The following is a 14,699-nucleotide window of genomic DNA, read 5'->3' on the forward strand; positions in this document are numbered from 1 at the left end:
CGTGTCAGGGCCGCTTCTGCTGCCAGCCTTTGGCAGCTTCCCCGAGTCCCGGGCGGCCTGAAAGGACGCGGCCCCTCGCCCGCCCGCCCGCCCGGCGGAGGCTCCGGAGGGTCCACACAAGCCCTTTCACAGCTGGGCCGCGCTCAAAGGGACGCGGGGAACAAAGGTGGCTCTGAAGTCACTTCCCCGCCGGGCGGCCATCCGGTTGCGCTCCTTCCCATTGACCCGGCAGAAAGCGGCAGGAAGCCCAGAGGACAGAGAACAGCGGTGATGTGCCTGTGCCGCCGGAACAGGGGCCTGGCTTTCGGGGAGGAGGGGATGATGGATGACGGGGCCCTGGAAGGTGGTAAAATTGGGGTCACCCAAGCCTGGAGGCCAAGTGCCTGAGGCACCTGCAGAGATGGAAGGTTCTGGAAGCCGGCTCAGCCGGGCAGGCTCCCGCCGAGGCACAGAGGGGCTGTTCAGAGGCTCACCTGTTGTTCCCGCTGGCGCGAGGCCCTTCCCTCCGGACGCCAGCGCCAGCGCCAGCGCCAGGGCCGGGCCATCTCCAGACCAGACCACCCGCGGAGGGGACAGCAGGCCCCGGGCAGCTAAGCAGGCAGGGAGCTGGAGGCCGGCCTGCCTCTCCCAGGGCGCCCTGACCTGGAACCATCGCCCGGAGGGAGGGCGGGGACGCCCCTGGTGGGACACCCAGACCTCCTCCCGCCACAGTCCCAGGCCCCCGGCCCCGCTCCGCCTGCTGACAGAGGAGCCCTCCCTCATGGCTGGTTGGGGAGAAGCCTAGCCTGTAGCCTTGGCTGTGCTCAGTTCAGCCTCAGTTTGCTCATCTGTAAGCTGGGAACAGCGGTGCTGACCTCCTAGGGCTGTTGTCAGGACTGGAAGGGACGCTGCACAAGGCGCCTTCCCCAGAGCCTGCTTAGGAAAATGACAAGTCCCTCGCCTTTGTTTGCACTACTGCCTGCCGCCCCGACGACACTGCTTTACAGTTTTCTATTGTGTGTGTGTGTGTGTTCACCCCTCACCCGAGGATATTTCCCGTTGATTATTAGAGAGTGGAAGGGAGAGGGAGAGACAGAGAGAAACATCGCTGTGAGAGAGACACCCCGACCAGGGCCAGGGAGGAGCCTGCAACCAAGGTACGTGCCCTCGACCAGAACCGAACGCGGACCCTTCAGCCCGCAGGCCGGCGCTCTAGCCGCGGATCCCAGCTGGCTGGGGCTGCTCACGGTTTTCGCTCAGAGGAAGGCAGCGTCTCCGCTCTGTCTGTGTGAGCACCGCCCTGGGCATCCGGAACGCGGGGCACCCGGCCGTTCTGTCCCTGCGCCCGCTGCGCACTGGGGACCCCCTGCCACTCTGTCTGAGGAACACCCTCCTGGACTCACGGAGCCGCCGCCCTGAAACCACTCGCTCAGGGGGCGTCTAGTGGGACCCCAGCATAAGCCTAGACGCACGGAGCGACCTGCCGTGCCGACCGGGAGGCCGGCGACCTGGCCCACGTGTGACTCAGGACACGCTCCCTGTGCGGCCAGGTTCCTGCTCCCAGAAACGGTGATGGAAACAGAGCTCATCACAGAGGCTCGCGGTGACGACGGGTGAGCTGGTCCCCCGAAGGCGCTGAGCTCGGTGCGTGGCCAGTCCTCTCCGATTAGCCTCCGAGCCGTGGGGGGGGGGGGGGGACTGTGTCCCCCAAGTGCACACTGACGTCCTCCCCTCAGTGCCCCGGGTGACCTTGTCCTGACTCAGGGTCATGGCGATGGCATGGGGGGCCCTCACCCCAGAGGACCGGTGTCCTTAGAGGAAAAGGGGGAAGTTTGGACACACGGACATGGGGAGGGTGCCATGCACAGATGAAGGTGGCGATCCAGGCGATGGGTCTAAAAGCCACGCGTGTCAGAGATGGCCCTCGCCCCAGCAGCTGGGGGTGGGGCTGGAGCAGCGGCTGCCCAGCCTCAGAGGGAACCACGCCTTGAACTTGGGTGTCCAGCCTCTAGAACTCTTTTTTAAAATATGTTTTATATGTTTTAATATATTTGTATTGATTTCAGAGAGGAAGAAAGAGGGAAAGGGCGATAGAAACATCAATGATGAGAGAGAATAATCGATCAGCTGCCCCCCGCACGCCCCACACTGGGGATCGAGCCCGCAACCAGGGCCTGTGCCCTGACCTGGAATCAAACCATGACCTCCTGGTTCATAGGTTGACGTCAACCACTGAGCCACGCCATCCGGGCCAGAACTCTTGTTTAAGCTCGAGTGTGAGTGTGTGTGAGTGTCTGTGTGTGTGTTAGTGTGTGAGTGTGTGTGTGAGTGTGTGTGAGAGTGTGTGTGTATGTGAGTGTATGTGTGTGTGTAGTGTATGTGAGTGTGTGTGTGAGTGTGTGTGAGTGTATGTGAGTGTGTGTGTGTGAGTGTGTGTGAGAGTGTGTGTGTATGTGAGTGTATGTGTGTGTGAGTGTATGTGAGTGTATGTGTGTATGTGAGTGTGTGTGTGAGTGTATGTGAGTGTGTGTGTATGTGAGTGTATGTGTGTGTGAGTGTATGTGAGTGTATGTGTGTATGTGAGTGTGTGTATGTATGTGTGTGAGTGTGTATGTGAGTGTATGTGAGTGTGTGAGTGTGTGTGAGTGTGTGTGTGTGAGTGTGTGTGAGTGTATGTGTGTGTGTGAGTGTGAGTGTGTGTGTGAGTGTATGTGTGTGTGAGAGTGTGTGTGTGTGTATGTGTGTGAGTGTGTGTGTGTGAGTGTATGTGTGTGTGTGTGAGAGTGTGTGTGAGTGTGTATGTGTGTGTGTGTGTGTGTGAGTGTGTGTGTGTGAGTGTATGTGTGTGTGTGTGAGTGTGTATGTGTGTGAGTGTGTGTTAGTGTGAGTGTGAGTGTGAGTGTGACCAGCCGGAGCAGGCTGTCCCCACCACTGAGCTAACTCTGTGGGGCTCAGTGGGTACGGAGAGGGCGGCTCTGTGAACGCAGCCGGGAGCCCACAGCGTGCGGACGTGGGCAGGTGCCTGCCCCTCCCTGGCCTCGGTGGCTTCATTGTAAAAGGCAGCTCGTCCGTGTCCTGCCTCACCGCTCCTTAACCATGACGTTATGCACCAAGTTGAGAGAGAAGGAGGGAGAGGGAGAGAGACACGGGTTTGTCCCCTCGTTACGCCCTCATCGGTTGCTTCTTGTATGTGCCCTGAGCAGAGATCGAACCCGCAACCTGGCGTATGGGGCGACGCTCTAACCAGCGGAGCGGCCGCCAGGGCCTCACGGGCACCTGTCAGCGAGAGGTAGGCGGCGCCCGGCTCTGGCGATGACGGCTGCTCCCCTGGCTTGTGAGGGGGCGTAGGAGACGGACTCCCTGGGGGTCTCGTTACATGCAGGTTCTGGCTCAGTCGGTTGGGGGGCCTGAGGTTCTGCTCCCAGGGGAGGCCGAGCCATCTGAGGCCACACTCTGAGCAGCACCTGCCAGGGGTCGCGACGGCCTTGCCGTGTCCCATGCAGGAAGGGAGACTCCTGGCAGAGCAGGTGTTTCCCAAGGCCCTCTCCTCGCCCGACTCTGGGTGCTGGGTGCTGGGTGCACAGTGGTGGATGGGGCCTCAGCCACATTTAAAGAAACAGCGAGGGGGGCTCTGGAGAAAGGCCGAGGCCACGCCCAGGGCGGCTGCCCTGCTGCCCCAGAGGCTCGCCGGCCAGTGGACAGATGGGAATGGACGGACCGAGGCCCGGATGCTTCCTGTCCAGGACGGTGCGGGGGGACAGTTGGGAGGTGGAGGGTGGGGGGCTGCCGGGAATGGGGCGGGTGGACGTGCGGAGCATGGGCCGAGCCTGTCCCCCGTGGGCCCAGCCTGGTTCACAGGTCAGTGCTCAACCACTGAGCCACGCGTGGGGCCACCTCACTCTGTGGCGCTAACCAGCACCTGCCAGGGCCTCACACTGACTCGTCACTTCCTTATCCGTGTGTTCCCTCCGCTCCCCAGGTGGCTCCAGGGCGGCAGGGTCCCCTCATCCAGCCCCTGGAGCAGGCGGTTCCTGCGAGGTGCTCAGGAGATCACGCCTGAGGGCAGACTGACTCTCTGGGCGGGTCCTGGCCGGGGCCCAGGCACGGTGGCTCCCTGCAGGCTGGCACGTATAACCCCCTGAGGGTGCGAGGCGCACGTGCACCTGCCCGCGGTGTCGGGTTGCCCGGCGGGAGGAGAGGGAGGAGGTCAGAGTGGCTGGGCTGGAGCCTGAAGCACCTGGTCTCCTTAAAGCCCAGGGTCCCGGCCGGAGCGCGTGGCGCCTGGGCGCTTGGCTGCGGCCCAAGGGCCAGGGCTCTGAGGACACGGCTTTGCTTTAGGGATTAGGAAGAGGGAGTGGTTGTTGGGAGCCCAGGCCTCTCGGAGGAGGGCTGTGGGGGGCGGTGTTGGGGGTTGAGCAGGAGGAAGGCAGAGCTGGGGGCAGGAGGGGCAGGACCCACGATGGCTGGGACGCGGAGAACCCGAACATGACGGAGAGATGATGAACGGGAGAGGGAGGGAGAGGGCAGGCGAGGCAGGGCCGGCAATACCCCCTCCCTCTGCAAGCTGGCTTTCTTGTTTTCGTTTCCAGGGGCTGTTTTTAAAAGCAGTTCCTAGAAGGGTTGAGACACGGGTATAGGGCCTTCTGCTCTGTCATTTGGGCGGAACATGTTTTCAGAAATGTCCCAACTGAGGTTGCCCAACGGCTGTGTGCAAGCCGCCGCCTCCAGGCCCCGGGGCAGGCAGACGCCCTGCGGCCTGTGGCGGCTCACCAGCACGTGGGCGTGCTCCCTGCGCCGACACCTCGCGCTCAGTGTTGCAAACCCTGTTCCATGCTTGTCTGAGCCTGTGGGATCCCACGCGGGTAGGACGACAGCTGCCCATTTTGCAGGTGAGGAAACTGAGGCCCAGAGAGAGCATGGGCCGGCCCAGGAGCCCTCGACGCAGAGGCCAGAGAACTGGGACTGGGGGGCTTGTTCTGTCTCTTTCACCCTGGGCTCTGGCCTGTTGCCCGTCGATGCCCGTCGATGCCCGTCGATGCCAACGTGCACAGACGGAGCCCTCCCAGCATGTTGATGGTGACCTGTTGGCCACCAGGCCTCTCGCCAGGATGGGCCCGTCTAGCCTCATGGATGCCGGAGGCCAGGAAACCCTAGACCAGTGGTTCTCAACCTTCCTGATGCCGCGACCCTTTAATACAGTTCCTCAGGTTGTGGTGACCCCCGATTTCATTGTGACACATTGAACATCATTAAAGCACAGTGATTAATCACAAAAATATGTAATTACATATGTGTTTTCCGATGGTCTTAGGCGACCCCTGTGAAAGGGTCGTTCGACCCCCAGGTTGAGAACCGCTGCCCTAGACTCCCCTGAGGAGGCCGCCTCTGTCGGCTCCCGGGACCGGAGGGAAAGGGGTGCAGCTGTGGCTCCTGCGCCTGCTTCCCACGCCGCCCGGGGCTGGGTCAGGGCTGATTTCATGCTCCTTCGTCCCCTGTGCGACCTCTCGCTCCGGGCCCACGGCAGCTGCGTGTCTCCAGCGGGGATGGGATGTGACACTGAGCAGCTCGGCAAGAGCAGCCGCACCGCGTGCACAGAGGCGCTTCTTCCCGCCGCTCAGGGCCCGGCCGCCATCCTCACCGCAGGGGACGCCGGCTCACCTCTGCCCCGCCCCGCCCCGCCCCGCCCAGAGCTGCTGTGCCGGAGGCTGGGGGCTCAGGCCCGGCCCCTCCTGCAGCCCAGCCTTGCTCCTGCCCAGTGCCTTCGCCCCGGCCTGTCCGGGTCCTGGCGGGCGGGCGCGGTTCCCACAGAGCCTCCCGCTCCTCACGCCTCTGCAGGCTCTCCTCCGATGCCCTCTGACCCCGGGGCCTGCCCTGCCCCGCACCACACAGGGACCAGCCCCTCCGCCTGCCCCCTGGGCGCTGGGCATTCTTTCCACTTCAGATTATAGTGTGAGTATTGCTTGTGCCTGGGACATAAAAACCTCCAGTAAGTACTGAATGAATGAATGAATGAATGAATGGATCCCAGCCACCACGTCCCTGCTCCCCTCACACGGGCATCGACGGGCATCAGGCCAGAGCCCAGGGTGAGAGAGCCAGAACAATCCCCCAGGCCCAGTCACTGCAGAAAGAGCCGTCTCTGCCACACTCCTTCCCACGGACGCTTGTGCCTCTCTGGGGGAAAGTGACCACCCCAGTGGAGGCCCCCCACCCCCACCCCCACTCCCACCCCCACCCCTCTCCCCCCATCTGCGGGCTCCCTGCCGCCCGGCCTTTCTCTCCTGGGTCTGCACAGCCTCAGACGGACGCGCTCTCTGAGCAGCTCCATGTGCCCTGGACGCCAAGCGCTGGGGGCAGGCACTCGGCCTGCCCTTCCCTGCGGGACACATGCAAGTCCCCCCCCGCCCCCCCCCCCCCCAGCCGGGCGCTAGGCAGCCTCCGCTTCTCCTCGGGGACTCCCCCTCCCCCCGCCCCCGGCTGTTATCAGCTTGAGCAATTGCTCTCTTGCTGCAGAGCTGCAGGCTGCTCTCGTTCTGCATCCGAGCTGGACGGCCAGGGCGCCCACGGCCAGGGCACCCACGGCCAGGGCACCCACGGCCAGGGCACCCACGGCTGGGCACCGGGGGCGAGGGAAAGCCGCCAGCCCTCGGGAGCTTCAGGAAGACGCGATGGTGCTGTTAGGCGGCTGTTTGTTCGATCCCAATGTTGCATCTGAAGCACCCCCACCCTTCCCTGTGCCCGGCTCTGGTCTGATTTCTGAGTTAGGAAAGTGGGTCCATGGGCCTGACCCCCCCCCCCCCCCCCCCCCGCATGGAGCACGCTCTTCCCCTGCGCGGGGGGCGGATCTCCCCGCACAAAATCAAAAAGACAGATCATAGCAGCTGCAGCACCATGCTCCCCTCTGTTGTGTGAGGAGCCAGGGTCAGGCAGCGCCCGGCTGCTGTGGCGAGTCCCGGTAGCTTTTCACGCCACTATCTTTTAAAAATATATATATTTTATTGATTTTTTTATAGAGAGGAAGGGAGAGGGATAGAGAGTTAGAAACACTGATGAGCAAGAAACATCCATCAGCTGCCTCCTGCACACTCCCCACTGGGGATATGCCCGCAACCAAGGTACATGCCCCCGACCGGAATCGAACCCGGGACCCTTCCATCTGCAGGCCGATGCTCTATCCACTGAGCCACAGCGGTCAGGGCTCACGCCACTATCTTCATGCCCGGCTTCCGCCCTCAGGATCACGGATCACCTCACAGCCCAGCATGGCTGCTGCTGCTCCAGCCATTACACCTGCATCCCCGTGGTCGGGGAAGATGACCGAGGGCCAAGAAGCGCACCAGCCGCTACGTCAGCGTCCCTGACCTGGCTTCCCCGAGGCTCGCCTCCTCCCTCGACGGCGGCCTTATTAACTGGAAGTTAGTAAGCACATGTCTGCCCCAGCCGCAGGGGATGCTGGGAAGCAACCCATGTCCCAGCCCATTCTCAGTAGATAAAGCCAGGGCTCTGGTGGAGCAGGAGGAGGAGAAGGACAGCAACGAAGAGCCCCCCACCCCCCACTGGGGGGCCGCGCCCTGTCCGCCGGGAGAGCTGGAGCCCGGGCGGTGGGTCTCTCCCGGCCCCACGGGCTCCCCGGGGCGCCCTCCTCCTCCTCCTCCTCCTCCTCGGCCGCGTGGCCTCCTCCTTTCTCACCCCCAGGAGCTGGCTGCCAGCCCGAGGCACCCGGCTCCTGCTCCCCCTGGCCTGGGCACCCGTCCCCTCAGCCGCTGCCCCTCCACCGCGGCTGGAGTTTTATTATTTATTTATTTCCTTATTTATTATTTCTTCCCTCACTGGCTGGCTGGGTGACTGCTGGGCTCCTTGTGTCCCAGTCACTGTAGAAACCACAGAGCAAGGCCCAACCCTGAGGCCCCCGGGGGGCACCCGCCCAGGCCCGTCTGGGGCCTTGTTCTTAGGGCAGGACAATGGGACAGGCAGGGAGGGCCTCACTCTGCCTCCCTCGCTCCCCCCTCCCCCTCCCTCTCTCCCCCTTCCCATCTTTCTCCTTCTCTTCGTCTCTCCATCTCTCCCTCTCCTTCTCTTTCTCCCTCTCTCTCTTCTTCTCTCCTTCTCCCCCTCTCTCCCCCCTTTCTCCCTCTCTTCATCCCCCCTCCCTCTCCCCCTCTCCCCCTCCCCCCTCCCCCTCTCCCCCTCTCCCCCTCTCCCCCTCTCCCCATCCCCCTCTCCCCCCTCCCCCCCCCCCCCCCCCCGTAGAAGGTGGGGACTAAAAGCTGAAACAGCCCAGGAGGGGCTTCAGGACAGGCAGGGAGGGAACCTGCCTCACCCGGGACTCGGAGGCGGGGTCCTGGCAGGGGTGCCCGTTAGAATGAGGCCATTAGGAAGGGCCCTGGTGTGTCCATATAGACGGTGGGGGGGGGGGGGGCTCAGAGACAGACCCGTGGAGGGGAGACCTGTGAGGACGCAGGGAGAAGCCGAGGGGAGCGGCCTGGTGGGGAGGTCCCCCCTCAGGCCTCAGAGGAGCCAGCCCCCACCCCCCACCCCCGGATCTGGGACTTGTAGCCTCACTGTGAGCAGGCGCCCTGTTGTGTAGGCGCCCAGCTTCATGGGATGCTGGGATGCTGGAAGCCACAAGTCGCCCTGAGGGAAGTCGGGCTTGCTTCGGGGCGGGTGGAGGCCGCCGTCCCAGAGCCGGGGGTGGCCGTGGGCGCTCTTGTTCCTGCCCCCATTTCCACTTCCTGCCTTTTGCACAGGAAGGTGAGACGGGGCTAAGGCTGCCCTGACTTGGACAGGCCCTGCACGCCCGTATGTTTACCAATGTGAAGGTACACATGTAAGTTGCACCCAGCAGGCGGGGCTCATGGGTTGAGCATCGACCTAGGAACCAGGAGGTCAGGGTTCGATTCCCCATCCGGGCACAGGCCCAGGTTGCGGGCTGGATCCCCAGTGCGGGGCGTGCAGGAGGCAGCCGATCCATGATTCTCTCTCATCACTGGTGCTTCTCTCTCTCCCTCTCCCTTCCTCTCTGAAACCAATAAAAATACTTAATAACAACAACAACAACACGTCAGTCGCTTTTTAAATGAGCCGCGTCCGGTCTCGCTCAGAGCTGCTGGATGGGCGTGGGGCGGCCGTCCAGTGCGGACCCCCTGAAGCCGCCTGGGCCTGGGTGCCGGCGCCTGGGCCTGCGGCTCCCCAGACGGGCTGCTCTCCCTGCAGCAGAGACGGAGCGCCCGGCAGAGCCGGCCCTGCCCCCTGGGCGGGTGAGCGGGCAGCGGGCAGGGAGCTGATCCGCAGGCCAGGCAGGTGCCGCGGCCCAGCCCGGCGTCGATGGGAAGTTCATGGGCTGTTAATACACTGGAACCAATCGGCGAATGGGCTGCGGCTGCAGGTCCTGGGAGAGCTCGCACGTGTGCCCGTCAGCAGCGTGACCGCCGGCCGCGTGGCGCTGTCACTGGGAGCACCGCCCCCCCCCCCCCCCGCCCGGGAATGGCTAACTGGGCTCCACAATGCGCCCCCCCCCCACCCCCGGCTGTCGCAGGCCGGCCGCACTGTCGGCAGCGCAGCAGGGAGCCGCGTGGCGAGCAGGAAAGCGAATACGTTTGGAACAGATTAGGGTTCATTTAGACCCTCACTCGCGGGGCTTTCTCTGAGGAACAAAACCCCACGGCAAACGCCGTCTCCTCGCCAGGCGGCCTCTCCCGGGGAGGGCGGGCGCTGGTTGGTGCGTTGGTTGGGGCGATTTGGGGCGAGGGTGACTGGCTTCCCCGGTGAGAGAGCCGGGATCTCAGGGCTGGAGGCTGCTTTGCTCCATCCGCAGGGAACCGGAACCGTCGCGGGCGCTGACCGTGCGGGGCAGGCGCCCGGGGTGTGAGGGGCGACCCGCTGTCTCTCATCGGCCTGCTCCTCCCTGAGTCCAGCGGAGCCGGGGCTCGGGGAACATGTCTCCTTCAGTGCAGTCACGTGAGCACCTCGCACTGCCGTGCCTGTTTGAGACTCACGTGGCTCCGAGGCAAAATGGACGGTAATTCTTCACGGGGGGGGGGGGGGGGGTGTGCATCTGGGTTCAGGGCCTGAGACGTGGTGGGCCTGGCTGCTGGGCTCAGGGGGTTGGAGCATCGTCCCAGGCACCACAGGCCGCCGGTTCGGCTCCCGTCAGGGCACATGCCCGGGTTGTGGGCTCGATCCCTGTGTGTGTGTGAGGGGGGGGGGCAGGAGGCAGCTGATCGATGCTTCTCTCCCTCTCCCTCTCCCTCTCCCTCTCCCTCTCCCTCTCCCTCTCCCTCTCCCTCTCCCTCTCCCTCTCCCTCTCCCTCTCCCTCTCCCTCTCCCTGCCTCTCTGTAAGTCACAGGAGCCCTGAAAAAAGAAGTGATTTGCCTGCTGTCTGCTGTGGTGACTGGGAGGAAACTCGGCTGCCGGCCACGGAGGTGGGGACAGTGTGAGGAGCCCGTGGCCGGCACGTGGAACCCTGTGCGACCACCTCAAAGAGGGTCTCATCGCCGGCGCAGGGCTGGCTGGGGAGTCTGCGGAGCCCAGGCACGAACATGGTTTCCAGGTGGCCGCGGCAACGCCTCGCACCAGGCGCGGGGCTCTGAGCCGGACGGCGTGGCCACACACACAGGCCGTGGAACCCGCCCTGCCAGGGCCCAGTTCTGTCCTCAGTGGAGAGTGGGGGGGATGGGGGGAGAAGGAGGAGAGGAGAGATGATACTAAACCCTAACCCCTCTACAGCCGCTTGCCAGGGAAGCTGCTCCGTGGGTGCAGAATGGAGAACGGACCCACGTGCATTCTGCTCGCCCAGCAGGCAGATGAGGAGAGCAGACCCCCATGTCGGCAGCTGTGTTTAGAGACATGTCTGTGTTTTTCTTTATTGAGGGGTAAGACTAGCCCCCCCCCCCCACGTCTCCCCAAAGGCTGCTGGTGGGGCCCTGTTAGTCCTGTGCCCCCCCCCCCCACTCCCTTCCTGGTAGAATTCACCTGGTCGGGCTCTCAGGACCCTCCTCGCGTCATCAACACCTCGCAGACCCCGCTGTGCCCACGGCGCGCTGCGCTCCCTCCCGGGTGACGGTGTGCTGCGGGGCTCGCTGGGTGCCACCCTGGGAAGCAGTGGCATGAGCAGGAGGGACACAGGGCACACAGCTGGTGACCGGGGGTCATGCCCCTGCCCATCCTCCTGACTTCAAAGCACTGACTCTGAAGACCAGGTGGCCCGGCCGGTGTGGGTCAGTGGTTGAGCGTCGACCTATGAACCAGGAGGTCAGGGTTCGATTCCCAGTCAAGGGCACAGGCTCGGGTTTCGGGCTGGATCCCCAGCGTGGGGCGTGCAGGAGGCAGCTAGTCCATGATTCCCCCTCATCATGGATGTTTCTCCCTCTCCCTCTCCCTTCCTCTCTGAAATCAATCAATAAATATATATATTTTAAAAAGACCACATGGCGGGGCTCGCCTGCTTGTCTGTTTCAGAGTGGGAACATCGGGGTTGATGGTCCGTGCTGGTCCTTGCTGTGGGGTGCCCCTCGGCCTCTGTGTGGATCGGGCCGGATGTCTCTGAGATGCTGCCCTCCTGTCTCTGATGGAGTTTCCCCTCCGGGGACATGGGTGGGAGCAGTGGGCGGGGTCGCCTGGCAGCGCCGCCTGGCTCCATGGGGACGGACAGACAGATGGTCACTCCCAGGACATGGGAGCCTCGGGCCGGCGGCCTCGCCCAACCTGTGGGAAGAGCAAAAGGTGATGCTGACAGAGTCTTCTCGTCAGCGGGGCGATAGGAGAGGGCCCTGCCGTGGAGTCCTGCCGTGGCCACTGAGCTACATGTTCCCGAAGGAATTGTCTGGAGCCTCCCTTTGGGGTTGCAAGAAAGCCCGGCTTTGTTTTTGTTTTTTTGTTTTGGGGACCACGCTCTTTTCTCTCCTCCATGATGCACTTAGATGTGGGGAAGGACAGAAGACAGACAGCTTAGAGGGAGAGGAAGAGAGATTAGAGCTGCAGCCAGGTCCTGGCGGAGACCATGACAGTGTGAGCCGCATGCCCGTGAGCCTAGGGCTGCAACAATGTAGCGAGCGCTGCAACAATGTAGCCCGTGGATCCCTTCCCTGCCTTTCCCTCCCATGAAAGTGCTTTTCAATTCTGCCTCTCCGTTCAAACCAGCCCACCAGCCCCCAGAGTTGTTCCTTTGCTCCTGCCTGGCGGCCTGCATGTGCCTCCCTGGACGGCCAGCGTCTCCACAGAGAAGCAGTGTCTGGTCGCGGGCAGGGCGGGGGCGGCCTGGCTCCGTGTCCTGACCCAGGCGGGCGCGGCCGCGGCCCGGCCATCTGGCGGCTGAGGGCATGAGCGCATCGGCACACGGCCCGCCAGCACACCCGCCATTGTTCTCCGGGGGCCAGCTCAGCCACCTCAACAAAGGGGGCAGCTTTGCATTCGGGATAAATACAGCCGCTGCGGGCTTTCTTCTCCCCGTGGGGTGTGTGAGGCTGAGGTCTCTGCAGGGGAGGGGAGCAGTCGTCCCACATGCTCTCCTCTGCCTGGGACACGCTGACCTGGTGGTGTGGAGCTGCTCTTTGCCGGGAGATGGTGGCCTTCCTCAGGTGCCGCCATCGGAGCGAGCATCCAAGTGAACACCTGTCTGGAGCCCCTCCGGAACCGATACAAGGCCGGCCTCCGAGACCCGGCAGTTTTTCAGAATCATGTTGGGAAGGCGGACAGAGTTCAACAGGGCACTTTGGACGGGTCAGGTTTGGCTTGTGTTTCCTGGTGTGGGAGTCCCCGTGCACTTTGTGGCTCTCCCACTCTAGTTTAGAAGGGGCTCCGTGACCAAAAGCATCTGCATCCATCCACCCACCCATCCATCCATCCATCCATCCATCCACCCATCCACCCACCCATCCACCCACCCATCCACCCACCCATCCACCCATCCATCCATCCATCCATCCATCCACCCATCCACCCACCCATCCACCCACCCATCCATCCACCCATCCACCCACCCATCCACCCACCCATCCACCCATCCATCCATCCATCCATCCATCCATCCATCCATCCATCCACCCACCCATCCACCCACCCATCCATCCACCCACCCATCCACCCACCCATCCATCCACCCATCCACCCACCCATCCACCCACCCATCCACCCACCCATCCATCCATCCATCCATCCATCCATCCACCCACCCATCCATCCACCCATCCATCCACCCACCCATCCACCCACCCATCCACCCACCCATCCACCCACCCATCCATCCACCCATCCACCCACCCATCCATCCACCCATCCATCCATCCATCCATCCATCCATCCATCCATCCATCCACCCATCCATCCATCCACCCATCCATCCACCCACCCATCCATCCACCCATCCATCCACCCACCCATCCATCCACCCATCCATCCATCCATCCATCCATCCATCCATCCATCCATCCACCCACCCATTCATTCACTCATTCGCTCGTTCGTTCGTTCAGTGACCAGGATGAGCACTTACTATGTGCCGGGTGCGCCCTACATCCGTGAGCAGGATGAACTGAGACCTCTGAGTCATTTACGACACCAGTAACAAAGTACACATGTGGTGAGGGGACAGAGCAGCAGAGCGGGGGAAGGTTCCAGAATCAAAAAGGCGGCGAAAGTATTACCTCAAATTGTGTTGCATTTTGTTCTTTACACTCCACATACAAGTGCCATCTGTAATACTTTCAACAATAAAGATGAAAAGAAATGAATGAGACCGTCAGCAGGTGAGTGCATAACCACACACGATAGATTACTCTCACCCTTTAACGGGAATGAAATGCGGGCGCGCTGCAGGGCAGCTGGGCCTCGGGCTGAGTGTGAGAAGCCCTGTCAGGCGGGTCGCGTGTTGTCTGACGCCTTTCTATGAAGCATCCAGGGTGGGTAAGCCCATGGCGACGGAAAGCAGGCGGGGTTGACCCGGCTGGAGGGCAGGGCCGGGAGTGTCGCTGCTGAGCGGGTGCAAGGTTCCACTTCGCAGCTGCCAGGTTTGGGACTAGAGCAGGTAGCTGCACGGGGTTGTGGATGCCACTGAATTGTTCCCTTCCAGATGGTTAGTATCGCGTCAAACTATCGGGATGATGACAAGCAGACCTGCGGTGGGCGGGCCTGAGCCTGGTCCTGGGTGGGGGAGGGGTTCCAGGAAGGAGGCGGGGGGCGAGCCCAGGACTGGGGGGTGGAGGGGCCCTCCAGCTCCCCGCCCCTGCCCTGCGGTCTGCGGGCGCCCGGATGCACCGAGTTCCTTCCTTCCTGCCCGGCCAAGCTGCCCAGTCCCCCAGGTCTCCATGGGCTGCGCTGGCTGAATGGCTTGGAGAGTTCAGAACTGGGGTGTGGGGAGCCCCCAGCTCAGGCCCTCCTGTGGCTTCCAGCTGCATCTCCATAGCAGGCAGAACCCGGCACCTTGCGGCTGACCCCCAGCTGCCTGGGCATCTGAGGGCACAGACAGGGGGACCAGCAAGCCTGGCGCCGAGAGGGCGGGCCTTTGCCAAGAGGAGAGCGGGGCTGGGGGGTGGGGCCCTGGGAGGCGGGCATCTTGATGAAGCAGCGTTCCCTGCAGTGGATTCCTCCCTGAGCTCGTTTCTCTGTAGTGAGGGACCTTCCCCCCTTGGGAACGCACAGACCCCTCACCGAGGGCCACCGTGTGCCAGGCCCTGTGCCAGCGGCCCCCCCCCCCCCCATCATCCAGCCTGGCGCCATTCCACAG

Source organism: Myotis myotis, unplaced genomic scaffold, assembly GCF_014108235.1.
Source record: "Myotis myotis isolate mMyoMyo1 unplaced genomic scaffold, mMyoMyo1.p scaffold_m19_p_2, whole genome shotgun sequence".
NCBI classification, from domain to species: domain Eukaryota; kingdom Metazoa; phylum Chordata; class Mammalia; order Chiroptera; family Vespertilionidae; genus Myotis; species Myotis myotis.